The 7,598-nt window shown below is 29.2% G+C and overlaps 1 protein-coding gene across 1 annotated transcript in view; it reads right to left on the minus strand.

The window, feature by feature from the left end:
- Positions 1-7,598, minus strand: part of LOC119667269 (GRB10-interacting GYF protein 2-like) — a 9,920-nt gene that overhangs the window by 445 nt on the left and 1,877 nt on the right. The gene's annotated exons all lie outside the window — the stretch shown is intronic.

Genomic DNA, 7,598 nt, shown 5'->3' on the forward strand with positions numbered 1-7,598 from the left:
CCAGAAAAGAATGCATTGATCAACTTAGTTCGACTTTTGGTGATGAAGCACTACTGCAGCGACTGTAAAATGAGTTCAAGTGTGATAGTCCGTTTTTTTTCACAACAAATTTCGTGAAGGTCGTCTAAGAACGGCTGTTGTACTAGAAAACATTGATACAGTGTGAGAAATGATTGAGATGGATCGGATGCCGGGAGATAGAGATGTCCTTGCACATTAGTAAGACCAGCATACATTCAATTTTACATATATATTTAGTTGTCAGAAAGATTTGTTCCTGTTGGATTTCCAATAATATGACAATCGCTTAAAAGAAAGTACGTGTTTGTTGGTGCAATGAAATGCTAAAAAAATATGCCCGAGGTAGTTCAAAACATGCCTACAACATCGTGACAAGTGACGAGTTATGGATCTACGCCTAAGAGCCCGTAACAAAACAACAATTCACTGTTTGGATCTTCCAAAGTGAGTAAAACCCGCTAAAAGTCGTCCGCGGACAGAGTAACTTCAAGCTAATGATCGCATATTTTTTCAAAAAACTCGATTATGGTGCCAACTGTACCGCTTGAACAACTATTTATTTGCTGGACTCCACCACGACAACGCGAGCGCATATACATTAGCTCAAACAAAAGTTTCTGAGCACTCAAAACTGATGAGTTATTCACACTTGACACCAAATGACTTGTTCTTGTTAAAAAATATTAAAAAATAATGCAGTTTTTTCTACGCCCTAACAGAACGTTGAGGCATTCAAACCTCTAGTTTTGGAGACACCAATTTCAGAGTGGCAAAACAGTTTCGAAAAATGGTTCAATCGAATGCCAAAATGTATTGATCAATTTGTTGAATATTTCGAAAAACAATAAAAATATTTTCATTTCTTAACCACTGTGCTTTCATTGTTAGGCGCAAAACTTAAATGGCAGCCCTCGTATAAACAAAATCCATTATCTTTAAGCCTTTAAAACAAATTTACTTGGTAAATATTACAAATATGTGTATAAAGTATGTATAAACTAGTTTAAGATATAGTCGTATGTATGTAGATTTCAAACATTAAATATGAGTATGTACAAGAATTGTAATCATTCGGCTTTCCCATTCTGAAATGTCTAGTTTCCGTTTTATTTGCGATAATGTGAATGCTAATAGGAATCTGCTGATATTATTGATAACACTATCTGATAAATTAATAAATTCATGCAAAAAGTTTTGATAACATAGAAGATATATAAAATTACCTCATCAAACGTTATTAAATAAATCAGATTAAACATATTTATAATATATGTATTCAAAAAGTAAATAAAAAATAAATTATATAGATAATTTTTTCAGTTTTTAAAGAGTGTAATTTAAATTTTAATTATATGCAATAACAGAAAAAAAAAATAACTATATGAATCCCTTTTGAAGACCGGTTCCCTCAACAGGTTATAAATTCAAATAAATTTATTTTTGCTTACCTTAAAATTGATTGTCTAGCACATTCGAAATTGAAAGCACAATAATTTATCTTATTTAAGTTATGAACAATGGAATCGAATTATATATTTTAGTTCGTTTGGACGCAATTTGTAATCACAAAAATTTTGACAATCGAACAAATGATGCTGTTGACGTTTTAACTGAAGCTATCGCGACGGGAATTCGTGAAAGAATATTTTCGTTATGGTTTCTGTTCAATTGAAGATTAATTTTACGCAGGCTGTGGAAGACAATACAGAAGATGCGGGTAGTTTACGATCTTAGGCGGCAGAGGCATTGACACTTTTAGTGGGATTTGATGAGCAAGTAAACACTAAATACGTAGTAGATTGTGTTGAGCATAAGGGGACCAAACAGTTTATGCACTTTGTGCTGCTGGCTTAAGATTAATTACACAGAATTTATGCACACGTTGAACACGTAAAATTATAAAGATAAAAATAAGCATACGATGAATGCGGCGTTGTTGAACGTTATGGCGCTATGGCGTTATGGCGTTTTTGTTCCATATGTAGTATAGATTATGCGACACTTGAATAAGCCTCCGCTTCACTAATTTAACTTCGCTTTAGCCGTAGACACTTGAACTCCGCGTACAAAACAAAATAAACGAAATTCTTTACTTTTATTCAATCCGTTGCTAAGTGCACTTTATGGATTGTTTCGTATGCAATTGCAATTCTGCTATTTTATTTTGTGTAAATATATATAATCACAGAGTATTTGTAAAAATTTCTTTATCTAAACTAACAAGTTTAATTTTTAGCACGATAATAACGCCTCCGCAACACAGAAGTCGTATAGTCTTCAATCAGTAGTACCAGTTCCAAATAAAAAATGGTCGGTTAATTTAATTATTAAGTGTAAATTATGTTTATTAGGTAATCGATTTAAATGATGGAAATTAATTAAAATTTAATTAGCACTGGGCACTAAGAAAAACTTAAACTATTAATTAAAATGCTAAATTCTCATCCGACAAAACTCCACAAATGCACCACTCACGGCAAGCGTTCTCTACTGTTTGACGTTTATCATTTTTCTGTCTGCTGCATATGTTATTGTATGGATGTAGCTTGTTGTGACATCCACACAAAGCATATCTTATTACAATAATGTGAATTGAAATTACAGTAGCACAGGGCGTTTAATAAAATTTCGAAAAATTGTTTAATTTATTATGAACACTGTAATAACAATTTATAATATAATTAGGCTTTGTCGGTTGCTCGCAAGTATGACAAAAAACAGCAAATAACTGACCTATACTGGTCGAAATATACGCAAAACGACAACACTATTTTCTCAACTCCGGCCAGTATAGGTATACTGAGCAAGCACATCGACTAGCAGAAAAACAAGCGTTGCCAATGTAATAAGCGAATTATTGTGAACCTTCATTGAAAACTCCAACGAATATTGCAATCATATGTTAAAAATTATATGTAAATTAAAATTCAAACAAAATTCAAAAATTTCATAAATTTGAAAATTGGAAAAAAAGAAAAATTTCAGTTTTTCATTTTGAAATTTTCAACATATTTACCATTCCTTTTAATTTTGTATTCAATTTAATTTTCAATATGTGGTAATTACTTATTTTTATACAGAATGTAATTTGCTTGCTTTATACGAGGGGTATTCAGGTAACAGATTAATTGCTTAATAGACTAAAAAACTTCATATAGAAAAAAATTAGCATTTTGATGTTAATCTGTTGCTTGAACGACCCAAAATGCGTAATCTGATTAGTTTGTTGTGTGCAAATGTCTTGGCAGCACTCGTATCAACAGCACTAGCGAAACGTATGTTAATAGTGAAATACTCAAATATTCGTAAATTTTAATAATATTTAAATTTATTATATAATTTATCTTATCATATCATATAATTTATCATATAACTAAAATTGCAAACGTGTCATATATCAAGAAGTAGAATATTCAATTTTATACGTTTTAATTATATTTTATTTCTTTAAAAATTATAGTTTTACTTAATTTTATTTATTAATTTATGTTATTATTTTTGAATTTTCTTTTTGAGACACCCTAAGCTCATAGCGCCGCCACTTGGTACTGGCAGCACTATTAATCAAATTTTCACTAATCTGAGAATCTCCGAAATAGTACATTCTCTGCTTAGTTTCTTTTTTGTATGCAAATATTTGTTGTAATAATCTACTAAGCAACTAATCTGTTGCCTGAATACCCCTAATAATATATAATAGTCGTAATTTTTTTTTAGATTTGTAAAAATAACATTTGGTCTGGTTAAAACAAATTGGCATCACTTTTAAAATTTGTAAAATGCTTTTTTTTGACATATATTTTTGTTGTGTTGTGTACAATAGGTACAATAGGTAATTTTTAAAAAATTAATAATTAAAGAATTAGGTCTGATAATTTTTTGAGTACTTAATAAAATATTTTTATTTTAAGAAAGTGTTGCATAAAATTGAAATTATATTTGTGATGTTTAAAAAAATAAATTATGAAGATATACCTATATCAATAGTAGAAATAAAATTGTGCATACACCAACAGTGATAAATATAGTTTAAGTTTCACTTTAATTTTTCGCTTTTCACTTTTTATGTCATTTGCAAAACAAAAATAACAAAATCAATTGATGTGGCAATTCAATTTTACAATTTTATTCAAAAATAACAACAATTATGTCTGTTATATTAATTTTTTTTACTCATTAACGAAATACGTCTAAATACGCTAATATTTTTCAAGAAACAAATATTGAAATATAATGCATTATAAATGAATATTCAACTCCCCATTAATTGAATTTAATGGGATATTTTCCAATAAATGGCTTTAACTGCAATACAAATAGCAATAAATACCTTACAATTGTAATTGCTGATTTATTGTAATACTAAACTTATTGCCATTAAATTTGTCCATTTTGCTTTCTTAAGAGGTTTTACATTATGACTTACTCGATTCATTCCACATTTAGAAAAAGGTGCTTACTATTTTAAGTAAATTATTATGTCAATTATATATTGCCTCTATAATTCCATTCTTTATATTATCATATGATACCATTTGGATAGTTATATTTATTTTACATTTTTTTTTAAAATCACTAATAATTTTATTATTATAAAGTTTAAAAAATTAAGTTTGCAGTAATATATAAAACTTTTAAAATTTTTATAAATTCATACCTCTATAGCTGCCAAACTCTTTGTAATAAACCCTTGTGAACTATGTTTATTAATAAAATGTGGCAACAATTTGTAGCAGATTCCCGTTTACGTGCTAGTGCTTAATAGATGGCAGAGTTACAACAATGAATCCATTAATGAAAGGTATTATTGGCAGATATTGGCTGTACTTTGGTAATCGGCAATGTGAAAACGAAATAAAATGAAAATTTGGTAATAGTCATCCCATTTGTTGATAGTCCAACAACAATAATTTATTTTAAGTCTTGTCATAGAAAATATTAGTTCAGAATTCAAACAACACAAAATAAAGCTAACAAGGCATGCAAGTATGTTAATAGATAACATGCTATAAAAACTTTATATCAAGCAATAGAGTCCATGAGAAAGTCTATCATGCTATTTATTTGTTTTGCCTTAAGATGTGATGTTTTGTTAGCAAATATATAATAATATTTATAAATATGTAATATAACGTGGAACTGTTACATCAATAAAACTAGAAATAAATAGTAAAATTTATTTAAGATAATATTAGAATCATATTTGTATCTTTGTCTGAAATAAAATTCGAATCTAACGATGTTCAAGCTTCTAATTAGGGGGAGTAATTTTTTTTAAATGTAAATTTTAGAAACTAAAAATGCAAGTGTCGATCGAATGTTTCCATAAAAGGAAAATTTAGTTAAATATTTTTTTATCAAATGTACGTCAAATTTGTTCATAATCTTTTTTCAATTACGTCATATTATGATAAAAAAAGGAGTTTTTGCTTTAAATGAAGATTTTCGTTTTCGTCATTCGTCGAAAAAACTAATAGAAAATTTGATTTCATTAATAAAATTATATTGAAATATATATACATATATATTTTATAATCATTTTTAACCGGAAATTCTAGAGTTGGATTCGATTAATTATGAGTTGATTAGGGTTTTAAATTAATCCCATCACTGTAAAAAGGTTGTAAACTGGACCGTATCCAGTCAAAAAAAACCAGTGACTAATTTATATTAAGTTCTGTTTAGATTGAGGAACATGATTTCATTATATTTTACTTTTAATATTAGTTATTAATTACAAAAACCAATTAAAAAATCATTAACTATGATGAAATTTAAACAGCTATAGCGCAGTTCAAAAATAACAAAGGAGTAGGCGCCGATGTTGTCCCTGATCTGTTCAAAGCCATTGGATAGATTAAATATGGTTAGATGAATGTATGCCCAATGGTTTGAATTTAAGTCTGCGTTGTCGATTCCACAAAAAAGAAGATACTGCAAGATTAGTTTTTTAAACATTATACATAAAGTTCTGCAAAATGTACAATGTGAAAGGTTGAAGGCAATCGTCGAGCGACTAATTGGACCTTATCAGTATGTCTTCAGGCGCCAAATTCAAGAAAAACAAATTGACTTACACTACGACTAGATTTTGATACTACGACTAGAAGTGATTTTTACGTCACAATTGCAGAATTTAATATCCCAGCAAACGTTAACGGATATGTAAAATGTCGTTCACCAGCACGTCATACACACGACTACTTTCTTCATTTTATACATCACATTCTAATCACATTTAGTATTGTTTTCGTGTTCTTATCTTTTTGAAGATAACTAAGAGTAAGAAAAGTATCAAGCATTGTTAAATACTCATAATTAAGGCTGGTCTGACGTTGGTGTTGTTGCTTGTGAGAGCGTTTTTTTTGCAATTTAAGAGTAAAAACAATATGGGACCAACGTCCATATGTTTCTATATAAAGTGCACCGGAGTGACTAAGATGTTAAAGAAGATTTTTTGCCGGGGATAATATGTCATCACCAGTAGCGAGGCGTCAGCTTTTTGGCAAGGTGTTCACAATTTGATCAAAACAGAATTCCAACTATAACGTATTCCCCCTACTTCTGAGTTTTGTCCTTTCCACAAGCAAAAAGCATACAAGACCAACAAAACAATTTATTTAAATGTTCACAGCCTGTGATCCATTGGTTTTTGTGGTAAATGGCTGTAGGAAAACGGCGACTTATCACATATTTCGACATTTTTACATCAGGTACCAAATTCTTCATATCTGGAGTTGGTCATTTTATGAATTAAAACCTTTTTTTCAGAAGATCGTTTAAAAAAAGACATTTAAATCAAATCTTTAATCACACATTTATCCATTTCTAAAAATTATTTTTCACTTCAAATTTCTTTAATTTTGTTCTTTAGTTTTACCATTTGCTAATATAAAATTGCAATAATGACTTTGTCATTATGTAGAGGTTGACCAACCTCTACATAAGAGTAAGAAACTTTCATGCATTCATTTAATACTCTTTTACTTGTATTTACTATGCACGGTTCAGTTTTTTTACTGAACCATTTGCCCATATAAAACGGCAACCGTGACTTTGATTGTATTTGCACGCTTTGTATGAACTTGCGGTTCAATTTAGTCGACTGAACCTCTAGTCAAATGTAAAGCGATTTTCGCTCAGTCATTTTTTTCTCTTTTGTATTTAGTTTGTATAACATATTTTGCGAGGCTTGTTTTCTCTTTTATTTTTATATTTGTTTGTATGTTTTGTGTTTATTCAATATTGAACATAGTCCCAATGTGAATGTTATTTCATTTGCATGCTATGTAAGCAGCGCGGTGCAGTTTTTATTCTGAACCTTAGTATATTTTAAGAGGAATGTGTTTTCTCTTTTATTAATTATAAGTAATGTTGGGTGTAACTAACATATGTGAAATTTTGTTTGTATTGTACGTTTTGTGTTTATGTTAATCTTTTTGGAAAAGCTACTATAAAAAATGTTAAGTAGCAAAATAGCGAGAATATTTACCTAATAAAAAAAAGATCTAAAAAGGAAGCTTTTTTAAGGTGTTCAGTGAACACTCTGAACTATTCGACGCCTCGCCTCTGGTCAT

This window comes from Teleopsis dalmanni, chromosome 1, assembly GCF_002237135.1.
Source record: "Teleopsis dalmanni isolate 2A chromosome 1, ASM223713v2, whole genome shotgun sequence".
NCBI classification, from domain to species: Eukaryota; Metazoa; Arthropoda; class Insecta; order Diptera; family Diopsidae; genus Teleopsis; species Teleopsis dalmanni.